Below are 15,918 nucleotides of genomic sequence, written 5' to 3'. Positions count from 1 at the left end.
ATTTTTATTTATTTATTTATTTATTTTATAATTTGCTGCTTGCCATTATAGGAAGTAGAGGTTTGTATTCAGCTTCTGTATTTCATATTTTATTCTAGATTTTATATGAATCTTTACAATTTAATTACTCATATACACTCAATTCACATTATTTTCCTCCTCAGGATGATTATTTCCACACTTGGAGTCCAGGAAAGGCCTTCGATCAGGGTAAGAATCTAATTATTTTAAAATAAAAATGTTCACATGTTTATAATCACTATACTTTCAACATGATATTTATTGTTTGTTAGATTCTTAAAATACTAAGTAGGAGAGCTTAGATAATGGAAAAATCATATAATAATTAGTTGCATTACAGAATATGTAGTCAGTAATAAGTGAATTAGATATCGTGATTATATCAGAACGTCTTTCATTCTTAGATACGTATATTAGATTACTGATTTGGCTTCTGAACTTTATCGTGCCCATTATTTTTAGCTGATACAAGTCACTTCATTCAGTATTCAAATATACTCAAGCACATTCAGTAGGACATAGATTTATTTGTGCAAAATTTTAAAACAAATGACTTTGCAATCTGTGTTTCAATTAATAAAAACATTCATTTAAAACAGCACTGACTGGAAGTTAGACTCAGCTAGGGTCTTAGTAAGACCCAAAAGGGAAAGTCATATGTAAAACAGGTTCTCCTGCCTCCATACACAGTTTGTACTTCTGGTTATGTACTTGAGAAGGAAAAGCGGGAAAGATGCATGGGGAAGGAAGATGTGGAACAGAAACATCAAGTGCAATGCAATCATAATGATATAAATGATTAAACAGTTTTGTTTGCTAAATTCTACACTATTAGAACCAGAGACTCTTCCTTTTTAAGTCTGGTACAAAAGAAATTTCTACTTTACATTGACTATAATAACCTTACAAAAGATATTACTTCCTGAAGTAGAACCATTTAAAAATAGAAATTATTTTTAAGAATGAGTTGTAATATGTTATGAAGGGAATCTTAGGGAATTTTGCTATGTCTCCAAATTTTTGACTTAATATGTGCAATGAATGCTACAACAGCTAATTTCTCTGAGTGAGAACCAACCTGGATGGACCTAGCTGGGGACATTGATATTAGCCTGTCGTCTGAAACAGTCATTCACATCCAATCCCCCCTTTAATATTATTTCTTTTTTGCTGTACTTCATGTGATTTCACTATTATTATCTAGAGTATTTATTTGTGGAATCTGTATTTTATAATTCTAATTTTTTTTATTTCACTAATAATATAAGTCAAGCCAAATGTACTAAAAGACAAGCAATAAAAAAATGACATACAGACTGAGATATATTTGTGAACTTTCTTGGGAAATAAATTTTTATGATGGATTCATAAACCTTGAAAAAATCAGAATTATCCATGAAATGGATGTTAACACTTAAATTTGCCATACTTGGTGCATCCAATTACAATAAAGATGGTTTGGGCTTTGTGTGTGTGTGTGATAATTTGTTGAACTACAATTTATCTCCTGTTAAAAAAATGAAGAAAAAAAGGTTGCAGTAAAGAGGCTTCCAAACCCTGGTAAGATTGGCTTAGTTTAATTTTCAAAGAGGTTTTTAATATACTAATTTGTCAAAAATATATTTATCAGACAGAGAGAAGCTCGTGACATAATAATAGCTAATAGAGTGCTCTATATCCAGTCACTATTCTAAGTATTCAATACATGAATTCATTTAATCTTTGCAATAACCTTGTCAAATAAATGAGTAAGGTGAAGCACTTAAGAAGCTTAAGCTCCTACTCAAGGTCATATTCCTGCAAAGTGGCAGAGTCAGGATTTAGATCCAGGCAATCTGACCCCTGAACCCCATTTCCTAACTACTATGTGACACTCTTGCTCATATGATAGCATTAAAATGAAATAATGACATACTAGTGGTATTTTGAAGTCTATGTTTTAAAAATAAATATTTGCAGACGAACATAAGAGGCTATGGACTCTGAGAAACAAACTGAGGGTTCTAGAGGGGAGGGTTCTAGAGGGGTGGGGGGATGGGTTAGGCCAGTGATGGGTATTAAAGAGGGCACGTTCTGCATGGAGCACTGGGTGTTATGCACAAACAATGAATCATGGAACAGTACATCAAGAACTAATGATGTGATGTATGGTGATTAACATAACATAATAAAATTAAAATAAATAAATAAATAAATAAATAAATAAATAAATAAATAAATAAATATTTGCTTAAGTGAGTATTAGAAATAGAGCTAGTAGCTGTGTTTCTATGTTTTAAATAATATTTTGTAGATTATCAGACCCAGGGTTTTGGTTGATTGAACATACGTAGTTGATAAACGTATATGGGAAAATTTAGTATCAACAGATAAAAAAGGAAAATGGAAAAAAATAGACTGAGATACATGTATTTGTTTTGTATTTGTTTTGACTTTGAGTCATATTAACTAATCCATTGGTAGACCATACTGAGGAGTGAGAAAAATTATCCTGTTCTCATCTAGCTCTGAATAAGATAGACAGTGTGCATCACTTGGATAGAAGAGACTTGAGATATGCTAATTTCTCATGTTTCTTGTTTTTTTTATGAAGGAAGAATCTTCTGTTAAGTACCGTTTTCAAAATCAGATTGAACTTTTAAGCATAAAATAATTTATGATTTTTTAGAAGTATTTATAATTTTTAATGTATTTTTATGGTATATGGACATCCATATCACATATCAATATAAATTGATTTTCTGCAGTTTTTTTGGGGGGGTGTTTGCATATTTCTTGAAAGGAATGAAGAAAAAGTTACTTTAGTATTACATTTTTTTAGCATTACATTTTTTATGCTGATATTTATACCATTTTACCATATACATTTCAAGTTATGTCTTACTTTGTTTTCTACAGAATGGTCCACAAAATATGCAGAAATTAAAGTACTACTAATGAAAATATTAATATTTTTATGACAGAAAAGGTGCAATTTCTCATCACCAAACCCTTTGTATGTGTATGCATAAATATGCACATGCATACATAGATAAGCATATACATAATTTGCACATGCATAGACACACATATTTGCATGTATAAGCTTTCTTCTAGGTAAAACTCAACTGATTATTCATATATAGCTTATCTACCTTGTGGCTTAACTGTGACAAATTTTTCATCTTGCGAGTTTCTTTTCATAAATCAGAATGTTTCTATATTGTTTTTGTTTTTTGTTTTACCAGTAAAATAGTAAGAGTTTTGGGAAAATATAATAGTTTTAAATAAATTTCAGTAAAACCATTTTGATGATGGTAAAATCTGCTTTATAATAAAGGAAAGCATACTGATGCCCAAAATAAATTTGTTTGTATTTCTCCACGTAGAATTTTCTGTGCCATTACTTCTGTTCATTAGTGTGGCTAATCATGAGTTGACACAACAGAAATTGACTGAAAAAGAGTTTTAATGAGGACATGCATCTTCTTGAATATGACATGAAAACTTAATGTTTACTACGACAAACTTAGAGGGGAAATGCATGGATGAACCTAGAGTGGTAGCATGATAAAATTTTAAACAATTTAATAAAGACTTTAAATAGATAAGCTGTAGCTTAAAGAAAAAAGAAAACAACACTTTTTTTTTTCCTTTTCATTTCATTAACCCTGCCTTGTTTTTGGTCATGGATTAATTTGGGTTAATAATAGCTAAGTCACCGAAATTTTTAGCAGGAATTCCTGTCAGTTGTTTAGAGAATCCACAGGTACTAAAGTGCTATCTGTACAAGGAATCCCTTTTATTCAAAAATTCTTTTTCTCCAGGATATGATATTCAGGTAGCCTGAGATGAAATAGTTGGAAGCAAAATGTGTTTTGCATACATTTCCCTCATTTTACTATCCAATCCAGCTTGGAGTTGTTCCCCTTGGTATCCTCCATGGCAGTGAATTACAATCAATAGATTAATAACAAAGAAGCTGAATTTAAATAGATGCAGAGATTTCAAGACAAATCCGTTTCACATTATTGATGTGTTTCTCCTGCTCAGGCGGATTTCTGAGGTGTGGAAAGAGGGGCAAGGATTGTGCCTGTGGCTTAGATCAGGATCCTTCAGCCATTTCATAGCAAACCAGTCAGGGGCTCTCTTCTTAAATCTGGACCTCTGTGTGCGAAGGGCAGCCTAAATTCTTCTGGCTCATCAGTGGCATGTAATTCAACAAAATTTCCTCAAGAACTGGTGTGCTAGGAGACCATTGCTAAACTCAAACTGCTGAGTCTAGGCAGGAGAGAGAGACGTGGGCACATGTGCACCTGTGCACATTATATCAATAATATCGATATATTGGTAATATTACCACCACTATCTCTCTCCATTCTTGCAAAGATTAGTGGAGAGTGAGAACAAAGACTGAGATCTTTGAAAGGACAGTGGGATGCTAAGCCATATGCTTATACATTGTTTCTCTCTTTTCAGGATCAGTTTGTAGAGCTTCATTTGATTTCCATAAATTTTCTCATCCTTTGCAAAACATCTCACATATACCAATAGTCAGATCCTGATGTCCCATTGCAATCAGTCTCTGGCTACAAAGGAAGAACTGTTGAGATTTCCTCTGGAGCTTTTATTCCCTTCAGTGAACAGAGCTGTTCATTGTATGATGGCTATAATTATTTTTGAAACTGAAAAAAACTAGTGTGTGAGAAAACACCCCCCCCAACTTATCTTTCCCTTCGTAAGCTACACTACCATACTTTTTAAGGTAGAGTATATGTGTATTGCAAAATGGAGGTAGTGCCTCTCTCCCAGATGACTTTAATTTTCACTTGTTTACATGAGGGTCTTTTTTTTTTTTCCATGTTCTTAGATGGTATTTATTGATAGTAGCCTCAAACAATAGATAGATCTGATCCATGCCTTACAATAGAGGCATGGTTGTGCCATAATGCTGCTTTGTGTCAGGGCTTGGGGCCTTTTGGCATTTTTTCTAGTGGAAAAATTGGTGTTCTTAGAATTAAAATTCAGTGTTGACAACACACAAAGATAATTATATGGTCACAATATTTTCTAAAAATGTCTTCAATCATTTAAAATGTGAATTCTGAACCATAATTTGATCTGAATCATTATTTGATCAACTCACAAGACTTGATTTAGTATTTTTGTATCGTTTTGGACAAATTACTTGTTGGGTATTTAAGTGCTAATAGCCATGTCAGTTTGCATTATACATTAGTTATATCATCCATGGTGGCAACTTTGGCTCATAGAAGCCCTCTAGAAAACCTGAAAAAAAAATTCAACCTAGAAATGAACAATGCATGTTCATTTATTCCATGTCAGGTTTAGTACATAAGAACTACATAGGGCTTATAAATGAGAAATGTATTTTCTCTTCCTATCCAATTCTGATTTTTTTATACAAGAATGGTATTTAACCTGTTTTACCCCCAAAATCTAGGAAAATAAATATAAGATTTTCCATAAAATGTAGGAATCAGGAATCTTACATTGCTCTATTCTATGTCAGTGCTATTTTCTCCATTGAATAATAAACATTGCATAAAGGTTTGCATTTTTAATTTACAAGATAAAATCAAGATTAATAATGCTTCATTTGGTTCATATCACAGTAACCTACATACATGTGCAAGAAGGTAAATTATATTTATTTCTTTTCAATGGCCTTATGTTACTAAATTGTGAATCAAATTTATAGAGCAAGAGATTGATTACATATACCTCAAAGGTGTTCAGATTTTAAGAAATAAGATTCTTATCTCAGACTATGTTAACCTAACATAGTAGTAAGTATTGTGAAGATTGAAAAAAAGAGTAGATATATAGGAAGTCCTATTTTTTAATAGGAAACCTCCATTGATTAGAGAGGTGATCAGTCCTGCCTACACATGAAATTTACTAAGCATTCACGTAAAAAGCAGTTGCTAATCTGGGGTAGATTCTGGGCACTTTGTGTATGTCTTTGTGTGTATGTGTGTGTATATGTGTGTGTGTTTTAATTTTTAAGAGTTATAATAAAATATACATAACACAAAATTTCCTATTTTGACCATTTTTATGTGTACAGGTCAGTGGTATTAATTCACATTTTTGTGAAATTACCACCACTATCTCTCTCCAGAACTCTTTATCTTCCCAAACTAAAATGCTATACCCATTAAACCCAGTTTCCCCTCTTCCCAGTTTGCGGCACGCAGCATTCTACCTCCCACCTCTATGAATTTGACTATTCTAAGTATATTATATAAGAGGAATCATACAGAATTTGTCCTTTTGCGACTGACTTACTTCACTTAGCCTTATCACCACAGGGCTCATCCGTGTTGTAGAATGTGTCAGAATTCCCTTCTTTTTAAGGGTTATATCATATTCTATTGTATGGATACACTACATTTTTTTTCCATTCATACACTGATGGATACTTGGGTTGCTTCCACATTTTCGTCATTGTAAAAATGTAACTATGAATATTGACATGCAGATATTTATTTGAATCTTTGCTTTCATTTCTTTTAAATATGTACTCATAAGTGGAATTGTTAGATCATATAGTAATTCTATGTTTAATTATTTGAGGAACCACCATATCATTCTCCATAATGGCTGTATCATTTTACTTTGCCACCAGCAATACGGAAGAGTTCCAATTTCTCCACATCGTTACAATATTTGTCATTTTGGTGTGTGTGTGTGTGTGTGTGTGTGTTTTGATAATATCCATCCTGATGGGTGTGAATGTGTTTGTTTTTTAAACTCTACAGTTTATTATTTTATGCAGATACAGTTGAAAATCACAGGGTATAAGCAATGACTTATCAAAATAATTCTCCTCAGTGATTCTGTTTTGGAATACAAATAGGTGTTTTTTTGTTTTTTTTTTTTTTTTTTTTTCAAAACAACCACAAATGTCAGAGAATTTTAAATTACTTAGTCACATTTTCAGATCTGATGCCAGAAGTCCCCCAAAGATAAAATCATCATTTCCATTGAAGAATACTTCCTGTGTGTCAGGTATTATAAATAACACAATCATTGGGCTAAATTAAAAAGTAAATATATTCCTTAATTTGCAGAGGAAACTGAAACTGAGAGGTGTTAATAAAGGTGACAAAGCTAATAAGTGTTGTAGTTGGGTTTGAAATCTTGTTATTAGTGGATTAGAAGTTCATTTGCTCTTTCATTATGCAATATGGCTTTAGATTTAGCTCATCTGTATGCACATTTTTGGTCTGTGTCTCTATTCAGAGATACATTTTTTTCATGAAAAGACATGGTAGGAATGACACAGGGGAACATAGGTAGCTAAAAGGTTAACCATCAGGTACACATTGGATCACATTTAGGACCACTACCAAGGAAAGGAGGTGTTTGTAACTTGTATTCTAATTTTCAGAATGGAGGAATATAGATTTTTAAACTCAGTTATATAATTGTTATCTAATAAGTACAAGGGTTGTTGCATTGAGGTGTATTTCCATCACTTGGGAATAACTTAACAGCATATCTGTAGGACAAGAATGTGTTCCAAAGATGTACAAAAGCTTCTGAGGAATACCTTCTTGGAAGTTACTTTTCACTGAAGTATCCTGAACACAATTCTCAACCCACTCTTTTATATGAAATGTGGAAAAGAAATACACGTTTTTAGTATATTAAATTATTGGCATTGAAACTTAGAGGCAACTTTGGCCTAGCCACTTATACTGTTTCCAATGTGCAGGCTTAAATTTCTACTTGGATATGCTATTCCACCTTCACATAGCACTTATTACTTGAAAACTGCTTCTTAAATTAAAATAAAATCTGTTTCCTTGTGTCCAATTCTTGCTCTTACACCCTTGATCAGGAGTGAGTAAATTCATCCTTCTACATGAAAATTATGTGAATATTTGAAAGTAGCTAGTATGGTACTCTTTCTAGAAGATTTTTAATTAATTAATTAATTTTAAAATTAATGAAAGATTTTGATTAGATACTCTGCTGCTCATCATATAGATACTGGAATATCTCAGCACAATCTCTTCTAGTTCTAACATTTCACACTTTTTTTTACATAGATTGGTAATTTTGCTATTTAGCTCTAGATTTTTTTTCTCTCCTCTTAGCATATTTCTTGATAATTCTACCAGGTTCTCCTCTTCTGTGCTTTAATATTGCATTGCGATAGCTAAAATAAATGGTTGATAGGCAGGATAGTTGAGTGGGCATTTGATTAGATCATCTAGACATGAATTTAAATCACAATTATGGCAAAATAGGCTATATTACCTTATGCAAGTAATTTAACCATTCTAAAGTTCTTTTCTCTTCAATAAAATATGAGTAGATTCCTAATTTACAAAGTTGTGTAACTGAACAAAAAAGTATGTAAAACCTATGCATACAATAATATGTGAAATGTTCAGTATTTTTCCTTCTCTCTCATATTTCTTCTGAAGACAATTAGTAAACTTTCACTACTTTTATGTATTTGAAAACAATGTTTTTGTCCTGACATAATAATTTGTTCCTTCTATACAATATTTCAATAATCAGAGTGGCCATGTTAATTATTGGACTTAATACTGTTAAACAGTAGTTATTTTGAGAGTTTTTATGAAAAATTATATTCCTTGACACATTTGAAGGAATTTGTAATTTTCAAGACTTTGGGTTAAATAAACTGTTACTTTATTATATTAAGTAACATACATTACAATTTTGTAATTAATACAATGAAATGTCTTAGATTTTTTTTTTTAAAGATTTTATTTATTTATTTATTTGAGAGAGAGAGAGAGAGAGAGAAACAGCATGAGAGGGGATAGGGTCAGAGGGAGAAGCAGGCTCTCTGACGAGCCGGGAGCCCGATGTGGGACTCGATCCTAGGACCCTGGGATCATGACCTGAGCCGAAGGCAGTCGCTTAACCAACTGAACCACAGAGGCGCCCTGAAATGTCTTAGGTTTATAAGTAACACATATGGTATGGTAAAAAAGAATACCAGTGTTGGAGTCAATAAGTCAGGTTTTGTTTTTCTAGTTTTTCCAGTTGTTAACATAAAACTCAATTTTATACAATTTAAAAAACAGACTTTTTAAAAGAGTAATATCAGAAAGTCTCCCCAGCTTTATTACTTTTCTTTTTTTAACTTTAAGTAATAAGAATATTACTAAGGCTCTTTTTTTTTTTCTTAAAGATTTTATTTATTTATTTGACAGAGAGGGGATACAAGCAGAGGAAGTGGGGGAGGGAGAAGCAGGCTTCCCACGGAGCAGGGAGCCAGATGCAGGCTCGATCCCAGGACCCTGGGATCATGACCTGAGCCGAAGGCAGACGCTTAACGACTGAGCCACTCAGGCACCCCACAAAGGCTCTTTTTAATAAACTTTCTTTTTCAGAGCCATTTTAAATTGATAGCAAAATTGAGCAGAAGGTACAGAGATTCCCACACACATGCACACACACATGCACTGTCTCCCCCATTATCAACATATCCCACCAGAATGATGAACGTAAACAGACACATCTTCATCACCCAGTGTCCCTCGTTTACATCATATTCACTCTTGGTGTTATACATTCTATAGGTTTGGACAAATGTATAAAGACACGAATCTATCATTATGGGATCATACAGAGTACATTTACTGCCTTGCCTATTCATCCCTCCCTTCCCCTAACCCCTGGTAATCACGGATATTTTTACTGTCTCTATAGTTTTGCCTAATACAGGATGTTATATAGTTGGAATCATGCAATGTGTAAGCTTTTCAGACTGACTTCATTCACTTCCAGTATGCATTTAAGTTTCTTCCATGTATTTCCATGGATTGGTAACTCATTTCATTTTAACATTGAATAATATTCCATTATCTGGATGACCACAGTTTATTTATTCATGCACCTACTGAAGGACTTCTTAGTTTTTCCTAAGTTTAGCAATTATGAATAAAGCTGCTATAAACAACTGTGTGCAGGTTTTTTTTGTGGACATAAGTTTTCAACTTAATTGGATAAATACCAAGAAGTGTGATTGCTGAAACATATGGTAAGAGTATGTTTATTTATGTTAAGAAACCACCAAAAGTGTCTTCCAAAGTGGCTGTACCATTTTGCATTCCCTTTAGCAGTAAATGAGAATTCCAGTTGCTCCACATCCTCACACCATTTATTTGCATAATTTATTTGCCCCTTAGGTATTTCATTTGGTAACCCTTTCAAAGCACCTGGAAATAAATGATTACTTTTTTTCTATTTTATCTAGAAAATCTGTGTACATGTTCAGAACCAATTGATTATTTTTGATTATATGATACCCTATGTCTTTTTAATCTTAAGAATTTATTATTTTACTTTTTGGAAGGGGCTTTAAGTATGAAAAGATCTAAATATGGATAATTTTTCTTCCTACATATTGATTTCTAATATGATGGTAGATCAGGGATATTACAATCAAGCCACTCATCAAACTCAGGTGTGGAGTATTTTGTATACATAGTCCCATACCCTCCCTACCCATTGCATCATTAGCTCAGGGCGTGGATCCCTGCACTTTCTACTCTTCACAAACTCTCCAACAAATGCATCTGTCCTAGACCGTTTCGAGCTTCAGTTAAAAAAAAAAAAAAGTTGCATAACTCCTTATTCTATTGTTTTTGTTCTTTTAACTCAATGCTCTGCAAGCAGCAAATACACCTGTCATTTGGCATATTTATTACTACATTTGATATAACTAATTGAAGGACTGAATAAAAGTCTAGAGTGGAAGAATGGAATTTTGAGTATGATTTTGTTTCATTCAAATACAAGCAGATGAATTTATTTGATATAGTGCTTATTTTTGAGGAAGCTATGCTTTATTGTACTTAAGTTATAATTTACATTTACTCTTTTGTTTATTGACGGTAATTTGACTTTTTAATGGAGGAGCATTTTCCTAGCATTTTCGTGTACATTGTTTCATTTGACCTTCACACACACAAAATCTTTCAAAGTTTGTAAGGGGAGTAATATTGTTGCTAAATGCAACATGAAGAAACTGGGAATAATTCGGGTTTTGATTTGCTCAGGTTCCACAAATATTGATAAATACAATTAAAATTAGTATTCAGATCTCCCAGATACTAATCTTGTTGATTTCCAAGATATCATACAGTTTCTGTTAATTTATTGTTTAATTGCAAAACAACTTATTTATTTAGCTCATTTTGTTAAGCATAATTTTCAAGAGTCCAAAAAAAAGCTGTCATTTGTTGAATACTTACTACATACCATAAGCATTTAGCTTTTATCTCACTCAGTTTTCAATACCACCTTTGATTTTTATTGCTTTTATTTTGCTCCCATTTTTATTCCTTTCATTGTTCCCATTACAATGAGAAGGAAAATTGATGTTCAGTGAAGGCAAATAATTTGCCTATGATCATGCAGCTATTTGGAGTAAGAACCAGAATTCATATCTATTTCATTTGATCCCAAATTCTGAGCCTTCTCCAGATCATGACCTGGGTCAACATTTATGCTGGGGACTTGCTATTTCCATGATCATTCATTGCAACTTCAAGTTAGACTTCTTAAGGAAGCTGCTGTTGCTACTAGAAAAAGGATGGAATTCTTTCCACTTACTGTAACTTTGTATAAAATTTAATCAAAAGCATTTGCCTTCTAATTTCTGATCTTTAAAGTGAGAAGTTTGCAGAGAATGATTTTTAGGCTTCCTTTTATCCCCTAAGTTTTATCTTTCTAGTGCTCTGTAAGCCCTGTGAATGGCATGCTAATGAATAAATCTTTGAATATAAATGTTGACATGTTGTAACACTTAATTCTGCCAATAATTTTTATTCATATTATTTTAAAAAGATCAGTAGTTTGTCATTAGAAGGATGAGTTTAGTTTTCAAGAGAACTTTGCGGAAGCAACATTTTAAAATAATATTTGGAGAAAACTTGGTTAGCAACTTAATTTATCAAATTGATTTTAAAATACTTTATCATCATACATATAGCTGGCTAATTATCAGTTAGTATGTATTAGGCCTGTAATATTTTACAATGTTCTTATATGTTTCATATGATTCAGTTTCATATGATTGGAAGAATGGGGCTTGCTGTTGCTAAATTTGCAGTAACTCAATCTGTTAACGGACTTGCCCAAAGTTACATTAAAGAACTATAATGCTAACTATTTATCTTAAATGGCACATCTAGAACTAGACTTTATGTCATTTATCACCTACTCGTGTGCCATCTCACTATACTATATTCTCCACAATTACTACCTGCTACCTTTAACCGTCATCATAAAGACAAGCTAATTATGGCTCTATTGCAGTGGAGTTGGTTGTATATCCAGTTAAGAATAGAACATTTAAATAAATTTAATGCAAGATGGGCAACAATGTGTTTATAATTCCAAACTTTTATGCAGGACAAGAGGTAACACTACTTTAGGAAAACTTTGTGGGCATGGGAATCAGAGAGCACTAGGTTTGAGTCTGGGCTATACTATTTGTATTAGCCCTTCAAACTTGGAAAAATTAATTAACCCAAGGCCAAAGGTAATATTTGCAGATTAACATTTAACTTAAGCCCTGAAGGCTTTCAAGAGATAGTTAATAAAGAGGCAGGGGAAGAGGAGATGTAGGAAAACTCATAGGCTGTCATTTAGGCTCAAAGCATCTTAATTATTTACACAACGTTGTCATATTTTTTTCACACATTTTAAAAATGTTCTCTCAAGAACACTTAAACTATGCACAAAAGCTTTTATCCTAAAATGTTGAGAATTCCTATCAAAAAAAAGAGACAAACCAAAAACCAGACTCTTAACTATAGAGAACAAATAGATGGTTACCTGAGGGAAGGTGGGTGGGGGGATGGGTTAAAGAGGTGATGGGGATTAAGGAGTACACTTGTCATGATGAGCACAAGGTGATGTATGGAATTGTTGAATCACTATATTATACACTTGAAGCTAATATAACACTCAGTTAACTATACTTAAAGTATTAATTAAAGAATTAAAAAAAGAATTCCTATCAAAAAAGGAACTAATGAACATATAGATTTCCACTTAGTTTTGACACTCTATACTGTAAATTTTGTGTAAATTTTGAGCATTATTTTTTAGTAAATGGAGGTGCATCTATGCACAAAATTGTATTCCTTAACCATTTTAAATTGAAAGCATTAGGACTAAAATAGACATTAATTATATATATATGTCTAATTTTATATGTATACACATATATGTGTGTATATATATATGTAGTCCGCTAAGTGTTAGTCCTGAAATTAAACTGTTTCCATTAATTAAGTTCTAATTATTAGATTTTGATCACTATTGTCTCTTATAAGGTAAAAATCAGTATTATGGGTTGAATTATGTCCCCCCAAAAGATATATGTTGAAGTCCTAACCCCTCACACATGTATTTGTGACCTTATTTGAAAATAGAGTCAGGTGCCTGGGTGGCTCAGATGGTTGGACATCTGCCTTCAACTTAGATCATGATCCCAGTGGGTTCAAGCCCTGCATCAGGCTCCCTGCTTGGCGGGGAGCCTGCTTCTCCCTCTCCCTCTGCTGCTCCCCCTGTTTGTGCTTTTTCACTCTCTCTCTTAAATAAAGAAAATCTTAAAAAAAAAAAAAGAAAATAGAGTCTTTATAGATACAATCAAATTAAGATGAGATGATACTAATTTAGAATAAGCTGTAATCCAGTATGGCTGGTGTTTTTATATAAAAAAGAGCAATGTAACAGATGGACACATAGGAGAAGGCCATGTGACCACGGAGGCAGAGATTAGAGTTATGCTGCCACAAACCAAGGAACACCAAGGATTGCCAACAGTCATCAGAAGCTAGGAGAGAGGCATGGAATAGATTCTCTTTCTGAGTACGCAAGAAGGGACCAATACTTCTGACACCTTGATTGCAGGCTTCAAGCTCTCAGAAATGTGAGAGGATAAATTTCTCTCTTCTTAAGCCACCCAGTTTGCAGTACTTTGTTATGACAGCTCAAGGAAATCAATACAGTCAGTGTTATCAAAATGATGTTTAAATAATTCCTATAGGGCTCCTGGGTGGCTTAGTCAGTTAAGCATCTGCCTTCGGCTCAGGTCATGATCTCAGAGTCCTGGGATCTATCCCCACATCTGGCTCCCCACTCAGCAGGGAGTCTGCTTCTCCCTCTCCCTCTGTTGCTCCCCCTGCTTGTGCTCTCTTTCTCTCTCAAACAAATAAAATCTTAAAAAAATAATTCCTATAATTACTAAATTGATTTCATTTCATAAGCATAAGAGCTGATGTACAAATAGAGACTGTCTTCCTTTGATCTAAATATTGAAAATAGTATATATTCATTATAACTTTTAACTCATGAATTTTTGAGTATATAAAATTTTATATAATGTGTGTGTGTGTGTGTGTGTTGGATGAATGTTCTTGCTTAAGCAGCATCTGTTTTTCTGTCTTCAACAACCTGATTTTCTCTTGGAAAAACATACCTCACTACACAGGTTTTTATAGGTCGATGTCACCCAAAACCTGGAAGTGCTTATGTGACCTACATCTGAATAAATAGGGTCTCCCTGGTCCCTCTTCTCAGCAAATAGTTTAGGGATGAGAACATGACCCAAATCAGGCCACTTAGATTTGGGAGATATACAGGGGAATTATAGGAAAGAGAAATTCTCTTTTTGCAGGCGTAGCTATATAATATGACACAAGCCTGGAAATACCCAGAGTGATTTTGACAAGACCCCAAGCACAGAAGTTCAGTGTTAAAAATGAAGCAAGTAGAACTCATCCTGAATATGGTTTGGGGCATGTCTGAAATGGGCTGCAACCATAGGTTCCTTTAACTTTTCTTTCTTTGGTTAAGCCGATTTTAATCAATTTCTCTTATGTCCAACTAAAGGATCCACACTATATAGAAACTAATACCTGGAACTGACTTGTAAGAAATCCTAAATGTAGGGCGCCTGGGTGGCTCAGTTGGTTAAGCGACTGCCTTAGGCTCAGGTCATGATCCTGGAGTCCCGGGATCGAGTCCCGCATTGGGCTGCTCGGCAGGGAGTCTGCTTCTCCCTCTGACCCTCCCCCTCTCATGCTCTCTCTCTCTCTTATTCTCTCTCTCAAATAAATAAATAAAATCTTAAAAAAAAAAAGAAATCCTAAATATAGTTGGTTGAGTAGGGACCAGGGCAGAGAGGATACCTAATCTTGTATAAGAGGTAGTCACACCATCTTTATTATAGGGATACCGTGGCTATTACGTGGTCTGTTGAATCTGGAGTCTCATGACCTGTACCTATTGAAGCTGGTCCTTTCTTGGACCTGTGAGTTACTTGTGCTTTTTCCTGGAATTTCTATATGTTGATAACATATTTGACTGCATATTTCCCAAAGCTTTACTTCATTTCTGTGGCTGCTCTTGTCATTGCATCAGCAGCTAAAAAAAAAAAGGACATGAAAAGCTTTTGGCCTTCATAAAACCTAAAAGTTCACTTTATGGAATTATATTTGGATAGAGGTTCAGGAAAATATTCAATTTAAGTTCTATCAGATTAAATAGTTGATATGAACCAGACTTTCTTCAAAGGTCAGAGCAACTTCCTCTCAATTAGTTGTTCTAGGTGACACATTAATCTATAGCAGATTCCTGGTTTCTCTTCCATTGGGCCCTTGTGATGGAGAGTTTGAGGGTCTCCTGGGAGCTTGTGCTGTAACAGTGTGCATTCGGAGCCTGACTTCTGAAAGTAGTGAACTCATCTGAGCTATTATGCTGAAAATGCCTTGAGATGTTTCAAAAAGTCCTTGAAGAAGATTGGACAGTGTTACTGTAAAATCTTTGATTTGGATAATGTGGATGAACCACAAGCAAATATCCTTGCTTTTCCCTGTTTTGAGAATG

General features: G+C 33.6%; 1 protein-coding gene across 1 annotated transcript in view; it reads left to right on the top strand.

Moving 5' to 3' along the window:
• Window positions 1–170: 170 nt before the first annotated feature.
• SPOCK3 (SPARC (osteonectin), cwcv and kazal like domains proteoglycan 3) overlaps window positions 171–15,918 on the top strand; it is a 321,182-nt gene continuing 305,434 nt past the window's right edge. The window contains exon 1 of the mRNA XM_064585249.1: window positions 171–210. The gene's annotated coding sequence lies outside the window, so the exon portion shown is untranslated. The remainder of the gene's footprint in view (window positions 211–15,918) is intronic.

The sequence above is a fragment of the Mirounga angustirostris genome, unplaced genomic scaffold (assembly GCF_029215605.1).
Source record: "Mirounga angustirostris isolate CCGP_5_RB_7025 unplaced genomic scaffold, mMirAng1.0.hap1 SCAF_2, whole genome shotgun sequence".
In the NCBI taxonomy this organism is placed as follows: domain Eukaryota; kingdom Metazoa; phylum Chordata; class Mammalia; order Carnivora; family Phocidae; genus Mirounga; species Mirounga angustirostris.
Note: the sequence above shows the minus strand (reverse complement) of the source record. Positions and strands in the feature narration are given on the sequence as shown.